Source organism: Jaculus jaculus, chromosome 1 (genome assembly GCF_020740685.1).
Source record: "Jaculus jaculus isolate mJacJac1 chromosome 1, mJacJac1.mat.Y.cur, whole genome shotgun sequence".
NCBI lineage: Eukaryota > Metazoa > Chordata > Mammalia > Rodentia > Dipodidae > Jaculus > Jaculus jaculus.
In genome coordinates, this window is record NC_059102.1 from 211120092 (window position 1) to 211138177 (window position 18086).

General features: G+C 37.3%; 1 pseudogene; it reads left to right on the forward strand.

Annotated features, from left to right (window-relative positions):
• Positions 1 to 10: 10 nt before the first annotated feature.
• The window catches only part of LOC101594123, a 53244-nt pseudogene continuing 35168 nt past the window's right edge, over positions 11 to 18086 (forward strand).

Below are 18086 nucleotides of genomic sequence, written 5' to 3' on the forward strand. Positions count from 1 at the left end.
AGCCACCAACATGGTAGTATTCCATGGGTTGTCCAGCCAGCAACTTAGTGGCAGGTTGACTACACTGGCCGACTTCCATCATGTAAAGGGCAATTCTTTGTCATTACTGGAAGAGACACTTATTCTGGGTATGCATTTGTCTTTGCTGCATGTAGTGCTTCTGCCCAAACTACCATCTGTGGTTTACAGAATGCCTTATCCATCATCAAGGTATTACACACAGCATTGCTTCTGACCAAGAAACTCCTCTCACAGCCAAGGAAGTATGATCATGGATTTAACTGGTCTTACCATGTGGCCCACCACTCTGAAGCAACTGGCTTGATAGAATGATAAACTGTCCTTTCAAAGAAACTGCACCAACTATGTGGCAATAGCTTGGAGGGTTTTGGGGAGTGTCCTCCAGCAGGTTGTATATGCTCTGAATCAGCATCCTGTATATGGTACTGTTTCTACTATAGCCCAGATTCACAGGTCTAGGAATCAAGGGGTGATAATGGGAATGGTCCCACTTAACATCACCTCAAGTAACCCATTTCCAAGTTTTTGCTTGTTGTTCCCACAACCTTATGCTCTGCTGGCCAACAGGTCTTGGTGTCAGAGGAGGAAGTGCTTTTTCCAGGAGGCACAAAGAACATTCCATTGAACTGGAAACTAAGACTTCCCCTAAGCCCTTTTGGGATCCTGATGCTCTTGAGTGAACAGGCTGAGAAAGCAGTTACAATGATACCAGTGGTGACTGAATCCAGACTATGAGGGGGAAATTGGACGTCTGCTCCACAATGGAGGTAAGAAAAAGTATGTCTGAATTGCAAGAGATCCTTTAGAGTGTCTCTTAATGTTACCATACCCTAATAGCAAAGTCAATGGACAACTGCAAAAACCCAATGGAGGTAGTATGATAAATGGCCCCGATCCTTCAGGAAGGAAGGCATGGGTCACTCCTCCAGGTAAAGGTCCAAGACCTGCTGAGGTTCTTGCTGAAGGTGGAGGGAATACAAAATGGGTAGTTAAAGAAAGTAGTTACAAATACCAGCAAAGGCTATGTGACCAGTTACAGAAACTAGAAATTGCAGTGTTTGTGTCCTACATTCATATAGAGTGTTTGTACATATCTACACCAATATTAAGATTATATCACTAGCTAACTGTCAAATTTATGTTAGACCTATTATATTAGAGACTAAGCATTCATTAAGGAATCTTGCTTTGTGTTGGGGGAAGATTTTGCATTTCTGGTTATATGTGGGATAGTTATACAATGTTAGGCAGAATTATGAGTTTGTTACTGATTTCATTTGGAAATTAAGTATGATATAAGGAGATATGGTTTGGTATCAAGTTGACAATGGGTGGACTTGTGATAGTTAAGGTCCCAACTTTATTTGTTCAGTAATCCATGGAAATCCCTTTTAGGTGGGTAGTTTTTAGGAAATATTAACTGACGGAGGAAGTCCTTCCCTCAGAGTGAGCCCTTCACTCAGAAAGGGCTGCCTCTCTCAAAGGTGGACTTTGTATAAGGAAGCTCTGGATGAGAAGAGCCCCTTCCTTCCTTCCACTTGGCTGACAAAACTGCTTACTGCCTTCCAGTGTGGAGTGAAGATCAGCATGGACTGAAGACCAGTGTCAACTGAAGACCCATGTAGATTGAAACCCAGCAGCTCCTCAGGAAGCCTCCAGGCCTTCAGTGCTGGATTGGGACTGCTGAGGCATCTGGCCACATGGACCAAGAAGCTCCTGGTTCCTTGATTCTCAGGCCTGCAACTGCTTTTGGACTACCATAAACTAATCAAATAAATTCCCATTATAATATAATTTATTCCAGCAGTTCTGTTGTTCTAGAGAATCCTGACTAATACTTCCTATCTTGAATTAGAATTTACTTTAGTTCAGTTAAAGCTAAGTGCTGCTCAGCCCAGATTCTGTGACCTTCTTGATATAGTTTCTGTGAAGCAGGGTCACTGTGCCCTGGTAACTCACTTCTTTCAATCTAGTGCAACATATGCCCATGTACATATTAAGTCACATGAAAAGAGTTTGTCACAGAGAGACAACAGAAGAAAATGGAGGTCCAGGATTCATTGTGAGCTATTAGAATACAGGTGTAGTCACTTTAAGAGGCCAGATGCTTCCCAGAGCCAAACACAAAACCTGGAGTCACAACTTTAATGTGTTATATAGTGCTCATTTGATCCTTCCACTCTGCCCTTCCAAGAACAGAGGCACCACTAAAGGGCAACAGGACAGCATATCAGATTAGGCCTTTCCCCTCACATACCATAAAGGATCAGAGGCCTTCTATATCAGCCACTCTCTCATCCACTTCTTCTATGACTTTTCTCAGATTGCCTCTGACCAGACACATCCTCTTCCCCATCCAGAATTGTATAAAAGACAATGCCTTCCTTTGCTATTTAGAACTGAAATCCCAGTTTCAGAAACTGCTGTGCTCCTCTGCAGCATTCTGCTCCCACTAATGTACTTCCCTCCCCAGAGAAAATTTCCTGTCCCTCAACTGAACCTGTACCCAACATCTTTCTTGTAAAATCATGTATAATAATGGTGTATGAGTCATGGCCCCAAGGCTCAGGAAACCTGCACACATAGAGTTGCAGTGCCTTCAGTATTGAAAGGTAACTGGTGCAGTAGCTATGTTATCCCAGTAACGTCTCCCTTGTTTCAATATGCCACAACCCAGAACATTCCATAGTTATTTCTGAGGACTACAAGCAAAAGAGAAGTAATGTCTGAACCAGGTCATCCATAGATCCATCCTGTATTTAAATTAACATTTTCATACAGTAAAATGCAGTTTTGGTTATAGAATTAGGAATTATCATGATTTTGAAATTTACTGTAAGAACATATTGCATATTAGTCACATTTCTATATGGTTTTGCTCCTATATTTTCTCTCTCCTATTGCCTGCCATTCCTTGTTTCTTGTTTCTTACAATCTTTCTGTCCCCTTTCCACAATGTTTCCTGAGCCTTGGTGTGTGTGTGTTTTAAGTCTCTTTTAGTGTTTTATACTCAGAAGCCTCTGTTTTTCTGCTTTGATAAGTTTTGAGTATCCTTGGTGTCTACTGCCATTTCCTTGGTGGTGGGTCTCAGACTAGTAGTGAGAACAACACAATATTTAGTCTCTCACTTCCTCAAAGTCTCCAGAGTTCTAGGAGATGCTAGGCAGTCATCTTTCCTTGTTATATTGATGGCACTTGTGTCTCCCCAACATTCACCTCCATCTTTAAAAAGGAGATTCTCCAACCAACAGTAATAGTAGCATGGATGAAAAGGGATAAGCCTAGTTATTTACAGTACTTTTTGAAGGGTATACTCATTAATCCTAGTGAAAGAACAGTGGGAGCATTTATAGTCTGACTTTTCTATTCATAAACTTCTGACTGGGTTCTCAGTACCAGCAATGAATTCCGTCTCACTGGGCAGGCCTTATAGATAATCAGAGAACAGTTCCTCATATGAGATTTTACAAATGCAAAGAATTATGGGAACATCACTATAATAACACTATACAGCAATTCTATCCTCTTCAGAGGTTCTCATGTACTTTTGCTTACCCACCAGAACTAGAACTAGAAGCCCATATTGCTGAAGGATTCATTTGTTTGAGCTGCAGGTCACCGAGAAATCAAACTGGAATTGATCTGTAAGCCACTTTCCTGTTGGGACTAGCTTCCAGGATGCCAGAAAGACCTATGCAGTCTTTTAGGGAGAAAAATCATCAATGGTTTTAACCAGATGTGGACCCTCTAAGCTTTACAACTGGCCAGCCAGGCTAAATGTGTCAACTAGTGCAATGGTGGTATGTCTGCTATTGGGGAAACCAATTGTTCTTGATTGGATTTGAGGCCTGCTCCCATGGAGGTCACTTCATTCCTAGTACTGAAAACCAAATCAAAAGCAATAGAGGTAATAAGCCCCAGGAGGGAAGCTACAGCTACTGTCTTCTGACTAAATGGACATATTATTCTTACCAAACTGCCCTCTAAATATTTAAGTTTATGTTCATATATTAATGCTGCTCTCACTTTTGGCTAAAGAAGCTTCTCTTTTTCAGATGATGCTTACCACTAGAGTGATGCAAAACTCATCAAAGTGTTAAGAAGAAGTGGCAGTGGAATGTTCAGCACTAAGAGAGACATCTATATCAAACCTCCAAGGCTCAGGTTCTACTGTGGAAGAGGTGGAAGAAAGAATGTAAAAATTAAAGAAAGAGAAGGAGTGCCTATGATAGTCTTCCAGACACAAGATGTCTTTGATCTTTATGATTTCACAGTGGCTGGTGCTGCCTACTCAAGACTTGAATAATAGGAGAAAAAAAATGATGACATTAAAGTAGAAGGGAGACAAGTTGGAAAGAAGAAAGTATTCAGTGGATGGGGGGATTTGGCAGAGAGAAAAGGGAGGTTGGACAGAGGACATTATGATCATGGTATATTGTTTATATTCATGGAAATTGCCAATAAAAAAATGTTTCTGGGGCTGGAAAGATGGCACTTGCCTGAAAAGTCTAAGGACTCATGTGTGATTCTCCAGGTCCCATGTAAGCCATACACACAATAACACAAACATGCAATGAACACAAGGCACATGAACACAAGGAGACAAATGCATATGGAGTTCTATTACAGTAGCTGGAAGCCCCAGTATGCCCATGTTCTCTCTCATGTAAAAGAAGCTAGTCTGTTGAGGTTGCCTCAAAAAAAGTTTCTAAAAAGTTACTTTAGGTCACTTTTTTGTTGTCAAATCAATTTTATACTTATATGCTAAAACTAATGATTAGGTAAAATTTAGTATCACCAGAGGTTGTTAAATTTAGGGAGATGTTTTGAGAAGGATGCTCATACTGCCTTAAAGTATTTTCCTGCCATCCCTACTAGGTAGCCTCAAGGAAAAAGCAAATACTAATTATAGCTGGTGAAATCTGCACCACGTTCTCTGGGCAACACAGTTAACATCTACAATGAAGGACAGATGGAGACAATGGGATTCCAGATGTAATGTATTGTGAAGGACATAATAACAGTTGTTCAATATTTGGAACGAAAATAAAGAGTTTCTATAGAATCATGCTAATGAAAAACAATGAGCAAATCTAAGAGGAATATTTGTTTTTTAAGATGAGTATTTTTCAAACAATGATATGACAACAGATAAGGTACATTGTGGAGATGTCAGGTTAAAGGAACTTAAGAAGAACTGAAAACAAATATGTATCTTTGTCACTAATTAGACAAAATATATAGGTAACAATACTATGACAGACATTATTAAGTCAATTGGATAGTAAGTTAGGTACAAATTATCCTAGATGTCTTAATTCATTAATATAATAACCGTATTTTATTACATATGTTGATGGTTCTTTTCTTAATACAAGATGAAGAGTTAGGGGCAAAAAGGCATATGTGTTAACGTCTGATAATTATGTGACAAAAATTGAGAGGTCAACATTAGTATATAATATGTGATACAAGTGAGAGGAAACAGTAACAATATTCAATTTTCAGTGAAAGGCATACAAATAACCTTTGTGTGAGTTTTGATTTAAAAATGTTTAAGATTGAAATTATTTACAAATAAGATTTTTTATGTGGTTGCAGCATTGTACTGGAAGTGAGTTATAATTACTGTTTAAAACCATCTATTTGTGTCAAATTAACACATCAATAAAATATAAATAAAATTACATTGTTCTAAGGTAATAAAAAATGCTGTTAAATGTTTGTAAAACCAATCTAAATAAATAGTTACCAATAACTAGAAAAAAATTTGGGCACCTAAAGAAATGAGAGAAATGTGATACTAAATGGTATAAGACATTGAAAAAACACCTTGTATAAGACAGTGTGAAGCTTCTCAGAAATGAGACATACTTGAGCACAATAAAACCTATAACTGTAAACTATATTCACTATTTAGATACAATGCATTCTAAAATTTCAAAGCTGCCCAAATTGATTAGGAACTGGTACATTAATTATTCAATCCTCATGTTAAGAAGATGGCAATATTTTATTTAAAAAAATGTGTTCTTTACTTATCTCATCAAAATAATATTATTGAGTGTTTTAATGTAAAAAGTGATGAAAAATTTAATATTCCTCTACTTACAGATGAATGCATCTTCATTCATAACCAATGATCAAAAAGTAAAGGCTGGGCTGGAGAGATGGCTTAGCGGTTAAGCGCTTGGCTGTGAAGCCTAAGGACCCCAATTCGAGGCTCGGTTCCCCAGGTCCCACGTTAGCCAGATGCACAAGGGGGCGCGCGCATCTGGAGTTCGTTTGCAGAGGCTGGAAGCCCTGGCGAGCCCATTCTCTCTCTCTCCCTCTATCTGTCTTTCTGTGTCTGTCGCTCTCAAAAAAAAAAAAAAAAAAAATTAAAAAAAAAAAAAGTAAAGGCAGATATGTAAAAAATAAAACCTTTTCAGGATAAGGGGGGTGCACAAAAGCACAAAGTAACTTCAATGAATGTTTATGAAAAGTAGTCACTAATATTCAAAACCAGTTATCTCAATAGATAAATCATGCATTCCTGGTTAGGCTTGTTAGGACAATGTACTTTATCTCAGTGAATACTCATGTAAAATTCAGTATTAGGAAGAAGCCTCATAATGGAGTAAGATATGCTTTATCTAATAGAACATTTCACTTAGAAATATGACAAACTGCTTCTTGTCCCTTGGTACATTTTGTTAAGCTACAGAAAGTTAGCTTTTCTAATATCTGGAGATTTGTTATGTGGGGTCTTAGAAATATTTGTTTTAATGATTACCATCCAAAATATGGGAACTAAGGAGAATTAATTGAGAGAAGTGCCATGTCACAGATCATCACTTCAATGTGGAATAAAATCAACACATCCAAAATGCTAAGTAATCCACACACACTTGAATAAATGACTGACTTTCTGTCTCAAAAGTAAAAATAAAAAGAGCTGTGAATATAGCTCAGTTGTAGAACACTTACTAGCATGTGTTCAACTGGAACAAGAAAAAATCAGAGTATATTGATAGAGCTGCATTCCTCCAGGATCCATAAAACTTGTTTCCAAACACACATGTTCACTCAATATCATCCAAACCTGTGAATTCCAAAATACATTCTCCTGAGACTTTTATTGTCACATTTTGCTTATAAATTATCATGTGACTAGACAATTCAAATATCTTTCCTCCTGTTGGTAACTGCAATTAATTTTGTTAAATAATTTATTCTCCTATATAGAAATAAATAGGTATGAGGACACTATTTAAGAGAAGCATTAACAAAATTTATTATGAGAGTAGAACAACCTGGATGAGGGTCTTCACATATGGTCTTGTCACTAAGTGCTTCTCTAATATAAAAATGTTGGGAAAGCACTTGAGATTTAGCAAACCTGAATCAAAAATGTTCAGAACATATAAAAACATAGACTTCTTTACTTCTATTCTCATGACAGGGGATGCCAATGATAATTCAGGTCTATCAAGAATAATAATATTAATCAACATAGCTTAATGTTTGTTTATAAATATTTTTTCTTTTGCTAATATCTAGTTCATGTTATCATTACTTTGTAAAATCCACATTTCTCTTTCAAAGGACTTGCAGGGCTGAAAATAAACAATATACCAAGAAGGAAATGGCTACAGCTCTCCAAGTGCAAGATAAAATGATTAAATGACTCTTTTTTTATTTTTCCAAAGTAATGTGGTTACAGCATTATTTGAGCAGATGCTGAAGTAATAAACATCTTGCATTATTTTATTTAGTGGAAGCTGCATAAGTACCACTATAAAATAAAGTACGTGGTGAATGAAAAAAAAATATGCCATCATCAGACAAATGCCTTTATTATGTGCAGGATAAGATGGATTGGCCTTCTCGTTTTGATATTTGTTAAAAGAAGTGTACTAAGGAGTATGTAGGTGGCTAATTATTTTCAAGTGGCACTCAGTGCCTTAGGAATTTACTGAGACTTATCTTAGAAGGGCCAATGGCAACTCAAAGCACATCTCATCTCTTATGAAAATGTTTGATAAAAAATGATTCTCTCTCTCTCCCTCTATCTGTCTTTCTCTCTGTGTCTGTTGCTCTCAAATAAATAAATAAAAAAAATTAAAAATTAAAAAAAATGGGCTGGAGAGATGGCTTAGCGGTTAAGTGCTTGCCTGTGAAGCCTAAGGACCCTGGTTCGAGGCTTGGTTCCCCAGGTCCCACGTTAGCCAGATGCACAAGGGGACGCACGTGTCTGGAGATCGTTTGCAGAGGCTGGAGGCCCTGGCACGCCCATTCTCTCTCTCTCCCTCTATCTGTCTTTCTCTCTGTGTCTGTCGCTCTCAAATAAATAAATAAAAATATTAAAAAATAAAAAAATGATTTTCCAAGTAATATTAATAATTGGTAGAGTTAAAATATTTTTGATGTTTTTGAATAGGACCAAAGTGAGATTAACGAAGGTAAGTTGAGGAATAAGTCATCTTAACCAAAACTCAAACTAAAACAAAAAGATAAGCATGTATAACTTACAGTTTTCATGCCTAATCTTTAATGTTGAGCTGAAACATGATCTGAAAGATTATTAATCCTGCCTTGAAGCATACTCAGCTGCATTCTTTGATTCCAGGTTCAATTGTGTGAAATATGATTTTTTTCCCTTTTCATGGAAGCCAGTTCTTGGGAGAAAAAGGATATTTCTCACATCTTTATAGCTTATCACTGACCCAGGACTTCCCATACAAATTTCCATGCATTTTGAAGGAATAAGACTCCCTCCTCTATTTCTTTCCCATTTTACCTGCATCTTTTCCCCAATATTTTATGATATAATATAATCTTTGACTGCTATAAACCATTATAGATTATCTAAAAGTTTCTACCATGTTTAATTTTTAAAAGGTGAGCCAAAATGCAACCTGTGGAAATAAAGGGCTAGGATAAAATATAATCTGATTTGCTTCAGAATTTTAATCCATAAAATTGTCCATTTCTATCTCAGAAAAATGAAGCAATTTTATATATACTTTGTTATTGAATATAAGAATGGGTGAATAAGTAAATCACAAATGTGGTCTGGCTTGAATTTTTAGATAATTGTCTATGTTCCCTATTTCCCTAAAGTGAATAAACATAGTCAGAAGCAGATGCTACATTTTATATTCTTGGTGTCTGATATGTAGAAGTCACTGAGAAATAGTATTTAAAATGCATGTTTCTGATACAAGTGAATCTATCTGCATAATTATTTCCTATGAGGTTAGTGGCTGTTTTTAAACCAAAAAAAAAGTATTTAAATATGATTTATTATAAATTTATTTTCTGACCTATTTATGAAACAGAAAGTTATTCTTACACCACATTCTGAATGGGTCCTCTTATTCTCTTTAATAATTTTTTTGAGAAAAAGCATAAATTTGAAAGAATTATACTTACTGTTATGTTTATATATTGTAGAACACGTGGCTTTTTCTTCCATCTATCAAGGTATTGACTTCAGAGATTAGACTTCTTTCCTCCTGATCATATTGCCACATAAATATTTGGTGAAAACACTGTAATATTTGTTTTTCACTGATGATAAGGTTTTGATGATTAAGTGTTCATTTAAAAACATCTCTTATGCAATAGAAGCTATGTTCTATTTGTAAGGGTTTTAATTCATTGTTAATTTTGAAATTACCTCCCTAGTTACAAGGTTTAGAAATACATGGCTATAAAAATTTATTTAAAGTATTGTAGTGTCTGCATGCCCTAGCACATATACCACTATAGTTCCAAACATATAATGGGTTTACATGGTAGTATTAAAAATAATTTTTTAATAAATATAATTTATTAAATTTGAAAATGTACACTCATTAAACATAGCTTTCCTGACTGTTAATTAAAAAATAAAACTGTTCCTTTGAGGACAAATGTTGAAGATAGTTTCTCCTTGATGGTCAATGTTTTCTTTCTAAATAAAATGTCTCCATACATTGCCTGATTCATTTGCAGTTTTACAAAAGTTGTGGTAATTATTTGCAGAAGAAAGCAATTTACTGAATTTACTTTGCTTTCCTTTTATTTATCTATTTGTAAGAATAGGTATGCCAGGGCCCCTAGCCACTGCAAATGAACTCCAGATACATATACCACTTTGTGAGTCCAGCTGTATGTGGGCACTGAGGAATTGAACCTAGATCATCAAGGCATTGCAGCAAGCATCCAAACTGCTGACCTATCTCTCCAGCCCATTCAATTTATTTAACCAAAAAAATTCATGCAGATTAAGATCCTATTGCTGAAGACACAATAAGCTGCTGACATAGAGCAAAGAGAGACCTAGCTGGAATTCAGAAGAAAGCCAGTGCCCAGACAGTTAGCCTGTCTAGTGCTGGAAAGTGCTACATGAGCTACTGGGGGAAAGTGGCCAAAATAAGTTATGAGCAACCAGAGGTCTAAGCTACTGAAAAGCAAACATCCTGATGTATACACCAGTGCAATAATGACATACAACTTGAATGGGTAACCAATAACTTTCTGATTGGCTAAGAGATTCTCTCAGTGTAAAGGAACCCATATCTGGAATTTGGAACCAGGTCAGAATCCTATGTAGACAAAGATTATGTTCTCCAGTGCCAAGCTCTCACAAGTCTTTGGCTAAAAGAGTGGTCACATACATCAAATTCTCTCTAAATGAATAATGCTTAAAACTCACCCACGTTGGTTCTGGAAATTTTGCAGAAGAGGGAGCAAAAAGGTTGTGAGAGCCTCAAGTTGAGAGGCTTTCACTCTGAACCCACAATTTTAGAGGCATTCCCTTCCCCCAAAATTAACTGACTGCTACTCCAACAATGCATAAACCACACTCCATGGGGAATACCTGCCACTGAGGAGCATCCCCAGTGGAATGGGGCAGGGATAAGGTAAAAAAGAGTACCAACACATGATGTATCCATGTAAAATATGTTGTTAATAATAATAACAACAATAACATAAAATAATAAAAACAAAATAATAAAAAAAATTCAGAAGATAACTGAAAGTCCTTAACAGAAGTTTGAAAGGCATCTCTCTATAGACAGCAATGGAGGAACAAGCACAGTAAACTTACCACCATGCTGTCTTTCAGTGATGTTCCTCACTTGTCTGACTTCTTCCATCCTTCATTAATCTGCTATCTGTATAGCCTCTGTGGTGCTTGGCCAAATTATTGAAGGGTATAGTGACACACAGTGCATACTTAGTCTTCAGAGCAGAAATTCTTCACTTCTATTGTAACAGATGCTTTTGGTTTGCATGTCTTAACTTGTTTTTATGACTTTTGGAGGAAATTCACTAGCCCTCCAAAATATTCATGTACCATTAAAATATGTTTAACTAAACATTAAATAAAATCTCTAGCACACTCACCTAGGCCCAGGGAACATTGTAGAAGAAGGGGAGGAATGATTAAAAGAGACTCAATGTGGGTGAGATTAGCCTGATTAGAGACTGACTGAAGCTTTTAGGACCCCATTTTGGATACCAATAACTCCAGCAGGAAGGATCCTCAGTAGAATGGAAGTGTGGAGAGAGAACAGAACAGTACAGCCTTTTAATAAAACATCAATAAAATATATATTTCACATGATTTTCCCTTCCTTCTGTTCTCTTACTAAAATACTAAATTTACATGTTACTGTATCCTGTTGCACAGAGTAATCTCCTGGCACAATTTAATTCTCCCCCCATTCTAAGTCATCTAATTATTTTTAATTTATTTATTTATGATGTGCAAGCCAAGAGAGAAAGTGAAAGAAATGGGTGTAGAAAGGCCTCCTGGCACTGCAACAAAACTCCATACGCAGGCATCCCTCTGTGCATCTGGCTTCATGAGAGTACTGGGAAATAGAACATTTGCTATCAAACCTTGCAAGCAAGTACTCTTAACTGTTGAGCCATCTCTCCAACCCTAGTCTCATTCATTTGTTTTGATATTTTTTATAAATATTTAATTTTTTATTATATATGGACATATTTAGTATGTAAACAAAATATGTTGGTATCATCCTTTCCCTCCTCCCTGCCCTTTCTATGAAGAGGCCGTCCTCACCGGGGATGCAGTTCAACCCAATCAGGATTGTGGGTCATGGATTATGGGGAGGGGAGAAGCAATGTCTCTGTGCAAGATGTCCCAACTTGACTCTAACAATGTTTCTGACCCCTCTTCTGCAAAATTTCCTGAGCCATGCTGGGAGCATTTTAAGTCTACTTCAGTAATGAGCACACAGGAGCCTCTGGATCTCTGGTTTGGTGGGTATTGAGTGTCCTCAGTGTTGATCTCCATGATCCTTGTATTGATATCAGATTCACTAAGAAAGCAACACTCTTGCTCATTTCCCCAAATCCCCTGTGGTTTCAGCTGGAGCCAGGGTGGAGTGCACTGGGTCATTTATCTCCCCAGGTCCAGCTCCCATCTGAAAAGAAGCAGATTCTCCAATGGAGAATGAAGTCAACACTGGCTAAATGGATAACCATTAGTAATTTAGAGAGAAATTAAAGGGAATTTAAAGACTCTCCTACAGCCCAAGATCAGTGGGAGTTTGACAATGAAAAGCAGAATCATTATCTGGATAATATTCTGACTTGTTTCCCAGTTCCAGATATGGTTTCCTTTCCGCTAAGTAGATCTGTTAGTGAATCCAAGAGCACACGGTTACCCACCATGACTGTGTGCCACTATTGCACTTGTGTGAGCATCACATCAGGTTGGTTGCTTCTGAGTAACTTGGACTTTGAGTTGCTTGGACAGATGTTGGCCACTTTTACCCAGTAGCTCATGTAGCACCTTCCAAGACTGGATGGATAGCCCACCAGAGGTTAATGGTAAGACTTTACTGTTGAAGACACCATATGCTGTTGCCATGGACCATGGAGAGACCTGGTTGGAATCCAGAGGACAGCCAATCATCTAATTACTTCTAATACTACTAGATGGGTGTATTTTCCACATATTAAAAGTTTCCTTACACCCATGTGATCAACACAGAGAAAAATCAACTCCTACCAAATCAGATATCTAGAGACCCAGACCCCCCCCAACACCTCAGCACTGAAGCAGACCAAAAATGAACCCAACATGGCTCAGGGAAATTTTGTGGAAGAGGGGGTGAAAATGTCAGAGCCACATATTAGGTCATGATATGCAGAGACATTTATCCTACCCATAACTGTGGGTTAACTCCAGATTATGCATGACCCATACACCTCAACAAGGAGGGGCCAGCGGGAGAGGATAGGACATGGATGAACCTAACAATGGTACCAAAAATGACTGTATTCACTGAGAACAAAACTAATTAATAAAAAAAAAAAACAATTATATTAAGCAGGCTGGAGAGATGGCTTAGTGGTTAAGCACTTGCCTGTGAAGCCTAAGGACACTGGTTTGGGGCTCAATTCCTCAGTACCCATGTAAGCCAGATGCACAAGGAGATGCATGCATCTGGAGTTTGTTTGCAGTGTCTAGAGGCCCTGCCACACCTATTCTCTGTCTCTATCTCTCTACGTCATTCTGTCATTCTGTATTTAAATATATATATTTATTTCAGACAGTGAGAGAGTTGGAGAGAGAGAAAGAAGAAGAAGAAGATAATGGACAGGCTTGGATGTCTAGTCACTACAAATGAACTCCAGAGGCATATGCTACATTGTGAATCTAGGTTTATGTGGATACTGGGAAATCAAACCTGGGTCCTGAGGCTTTGCATGCTAGTGCCTTAACTACTGCCCCATTTCTCCATGCAGATATTTTTTCTAATTTCCATTTTATAACATCTACAATTAAAAAATAAAGTGAAATTCAGACTTGAACCATGAAGCATTTAATATTAATCTATACATCAGTCCCTGTAGTAAGTAATCTCAGCACTTTTGATATGTCCTGTAATTTGTTAATTGCAAAATTTTTGCTATGATTTTAACATCTGAAGGTTGATCTTTTATGACAATTTAAGAATATATTCATCTTCAAGCAGTAACTAAAGAATAAGGAAGCCAGACAAATGATTTTTAATGGAAAATTACATTTTGCTTAGAATCATTTTTATATTTTAGAGATAAATTATTTGATATGCTTCTAGACTTTGGAAAATATTAATAATAGTATAATTTCTCCCTGGCCTTATATGGAGGTAAGGACACTACCTGTGACTGTGTAAACCCTGTATAGACTTTGAAGAAGAATTGATTCCTTGGTATGATTTCTCTTTACTGGCGAGTCAGCAACTCCAAGTGTGTTATAAATATAGGGTCACATTTTGTGTTATATCTTGGTATAAGAATTTATGGAAGTTAGGAAAATTCACATATTTTGTAGACATCATATCACTTTTTCCAGTTCCAAATAAAATCTGGGCTTGGAATAACCATCCAACTATTGGCTTTCCTTTAACTGAGAGCATAAAAGGAAAATAAACATTTTGTTATATTCCTGGAACTTATGTCATGAGAAAGGCAGATATTAAAGGTCAGAGTCCTGAGGTGGTTTCAGAGGGCCATAAGAACTCTATAGGAGATGGAGATACAGGTTTATAGTAGATTCTAAAGCAGAAGCTGATTATATTCTATCATGTCATAAAAACTTGAAAGAAACTGAATTAAAATTAATAGACTATTTTTCAGAGATAATTTCAAGATAGCACAGCATTAATATTGTGGCATGGTTATTATTCATGGCATTATCTGATATATAGTGTATGAGAGGGAGAGAGAGCAGAAAGTTTAACAGGAAGACATGAAAAATATACAGCCTGTCAAGGAAAAAAACAAACTGAATGAAAGTTAAAGACAGAAATGTTAAGCTAAGAGATGAATCTTGCAGTTGAGCAGATGTGTATAAAGGTGCTATAACTGTTATAGAGATTAGTGTATATAAGGATAAATCTAAGACCATGTCCTGGGACACTAGAAGAGGTGCCTTCAGGACAAGGTCTCACTCACTGAGAGCCCAAGCGCAACAGTGAAAATTCATTTGAAAGGGGAATAATCAGGGGACCTTGTAGGAAATTGAACACCTAAGGAAGTCTTTCCCCAGATTCTATTGCACTTGCCCCCAGAGCTTATATATACTTATAGTCCAAAGTGGGCAGGTTGCATCTTGAGCTAGCAATAGAACTTGGTGTGGTCCATATTGTATGGATTTTTCAGGTATACAGGATGCCACACGAAAACCAGGCAATACATGCAGGCCAGCCTCCCTATAAGGAGAGCCTCAGAGGCTCTTTAGTGAAGCTATAAACTTGAATCCAAAGTTGCAATGGAAATCCTTTGATACTGGAGATGCTAGAAGCATGGGATTTCTGCTAAGGAAAGTTGTAGTCCCTGAGAGGCCACATGCACTGTAGGCAACAGAGTGGGAGAGATGAAATTAGTTGGGGTTCAGATGATGTCATCAAGATCTCCAATTTCCAGACATAGTGCTTCATGACAGAGTGAATTTTAGTCTTGTCTTGACCCAATCTTTTCCTTGTTTTGAATACAATCCTTCCCATTGTATTGTGGACTATTTTGTATATTTGAAATATGAAAGTATTTTATTGTTTCATATGCTGAGTCTAAAGTAGATGCATAGTCAAGGTCTGGCAAATTATTCTGGACTCATAAATAAACCATGAATTCTGCTTACAAGGTTAATATTTCCAGTCCTCTCTGGTTTTCATTATAAGTTGCAGGTGATTCCTACAGGTATTGTCATTTTAAATCAATGTAAAAGAGTAGAAAGGGGGCTGGAGAGATGGTTCATTTATTAAAGGTGCTTACTTGCAAAGTTTGCTGGCTCAAATTCAATTCACCATCCTCCACATATAGTGAAATATACAAAGAGGTACATGCATCAGGAGTTCATTTTCAGTGGCACATTCATTTTCTCTTTCTTTCTTTCATTCCCTCCTCCCATCGCTCTTTTCCCAAATAAACAAGTAAAAATATCTTTTAAAGTGGAAAAGGCAAATTGTTTTCTTACAAAAGGGGCTGAGAACAGAGGATTTCAGTTGAGAAAGGGATGAATAAAAACAAACCATAATTATGTTATGTATGAAAATTTCAAAATTAAACTCATTACACTGTATGTGGGCTTTAAAAATGCAGTAAGAATCACAAATCAAAATTAGCATATATTTGCAACCATTGCCTAATATATATTCATGTTCATTTGTGAGAATTTTGATAGCAGCCTACAGCTTTTAAGTATCTAAGTAAATTCAGGAGTTGTAGTACTATATTCTTTTTAAAATGTCAAAGAAAGCCAAGTATGGTGGCACACACCTTTAATCCTAGGACTTGGGAGGCAGAGGTAGGAGGATCACTGTGAGATCAAGGCCACGTTGACAATAATGAATTCCAAGTCAACTTTGTCAAGAATGACGCCCTACCTTGACATACCCAGCAAGCACCTCATGGACTAGACAATAAGATGGATGGGAGGGAGGGGAGGGAACCAAAGGGTGGAAAACAGTAATCCGGACCCAAACGGCAATGGTACCATAAAATTCTACTTCCTAAAAGACAGACCAAATGGCTGAACCTTCACTAGACCCTTACAGGAAACACCTGAACCACAAGACACTGGAGAGGGTAGGATCAAAACTGACCTAAATCTCCTACATCTTCCCTCCCTCCCTCTCCCCCACTCCCCTCTATCTCTCTCCTCTCTAACTCTTGTATATTAGTTATCTTTTTCCTCAATTTCTTAGTGGACACTGACCTGTAACCCCCACTTCCAGCTTGGGCCTACCATCCACAATGAGCTTTTGATCAGAGAAACCTACAAGGTTTCCCAAAACAATGACAGACTTCTGTCAGAGTACTTGATGACCCACCAAAGGCCAGTGGTAAGACCCTATTGCTGAAGACTCCATACGCAGCTGATGCGTAAAATAGAATGACATGGCTGGAAGCCAGGAGAGAGTCAGTCCCCAGACAATCAGCGTGTCTAGTGCCAGAAGGCGCTACATAGGCGACTGGGGGAAATGACCAAGATCTGTCCAAGCAACACATTGTTTAACTTAATTAGCAACAAATAACCAGATGTGATGCCTACCTTGAAAAACCAAAATAAATAAATAAAAATACAACTTCAAAGAAGCAATGAAATTTAGGGAAGAAATTCTGTAAATTCACACATTATACATGAGTTCATCACATTTGTATTTACATGTAAAACTTATTATGCATTCCTGTGGGTGTATATGTTTATAAATTTATATGCATGTGTGATAACTTGAATTTGCATGTCCCCCAAAGCCTAGGTATTTAAGCTTCCTGCTTAGGTCTCCAGTAGCCTGCTGGGGGGGATCAATCTGATTCTTGCTCAATGGTGTGGAGAGAAGAGTTTGAGCTTCTGGGATTTGTGATTGCTGCTCTTTGGTTTCTGCTTGCTTCTTTTTCTCTCTGTTTGGATGTACAGAAGGAAACATTTCTTCCTCATCTTGCTTGCATGGGGAGAATTGAACCGGAATCCTTTGGTTTTACAGGTAAGCACCTTAACTTCTAAGCCATCTCTCCAGCCCAATATATGAACATTTTAACTTCAGTATAGTATCTAAAATATGAGTTCATTATCAAAATATAAGAATATGCACTAATGTTTTAGAGAGTTATGAAAAAATTCAAATAGGAAAACAGAAAATATGGTATGTTAAAATATTTACAACTAACTTGTAGATTCATAAATCAAAGTATGGGAATTGTTTCCCCTTTACCAGGAAATTACCAGAGAATCCAGGTACTTCTAGTTATCAATAGGGTACTGCCTCAGAAGGAATAAAATGTCCAGTGTCTATGAGAGCTCTTTAGGGTTCCCACTCCATAACAGTATGAAATTTCCAGGAAATATTTTCTGTATACCCTTTAGTATGATAGATGTAGACCAGTTGGCTCAGAAAAAAAAAAAAAAAAAAAAAAAAAAAACCAGCACTGGATCCTCCTTGAACCAATATCCAAGACATAGCTGAAAATTAAGCATTTCACAGTAGAGCAGGGACAAAGTTAAATAACCTGCTACTAGTTCTTCTACTGTCTCATCCCCTGGTGTGATGGTTTGAATGGAACATGGGTCC